The sequence below is a fragment of the Colobus angolensis genome, unplaced genomic scaffold (assembly GCF_000951035.1).
Source record: "Colobus angolensis palliatus isolate OR3802 unplaced genomic scaffold, Cang.pa_1.0 Scaffold413, whole genome shotgun sequence".
In the NCBI taxonomy this organism is placed as follows: Eukaryota; Metazoa; Chordata; class Mammalia; order Primates; family Cercopithecidae; genus Colobus; species Colobus angolensis.
In genome coordinates this window covers 1,819,344-1,819,683 of record NW_012117522.1, presented here as the reverse complement: position 1 = coordinate 1,819,683, position 340 = coordinate 1,819,344, and the positions used below count along the sequence as shown (strand labels likewise).

General features: G+C 47.6%; 1 protein-coding gene across 1 annotated transcript in view; it reads right to left on the bottom strand.

The window, feature by feature from the left end:
* Positions 1-340, bottom strand: part of LOC105521955 (intraflagellar transport protein 172 homolog) — a 65,677-nt gene that overhangs the window by 315 nt on the left and 65,022 nt on the right. The window lies entirely within an intron of this gene.

Sequence of the window (340 nt, the reverse complement as noted above, 5' to 3'; positions counted from 1 at the left end):
AATAAATCATGGGATTTGGATGTTTAAACATAATGAGGCTGAGGCTGTGTGGGCACAGAGCCCTAAGAAGGTCAGAAGAAGAAAACCTCAGCAAGCGCTAAAGATTTGTTTAGACAGAAGAGAAGCTGAAAGAGGTGGGGAGATTCCAGAGCCCAAGCTGAAGAATCCAGAATGTGAATCAATTCAGCTTTATATATCTGCGAATGAGCCCTTCTGACTGAGTGCTCCTCTGCCCTCCTACATCTATCTCACCAGCTGTTTGACACTCTGGGCCGCAGAGCGGGTGGCATAGTAATGAGCGATCAGCAGCATCGTCTTGAACTCCTCATGGGCTGGAGAG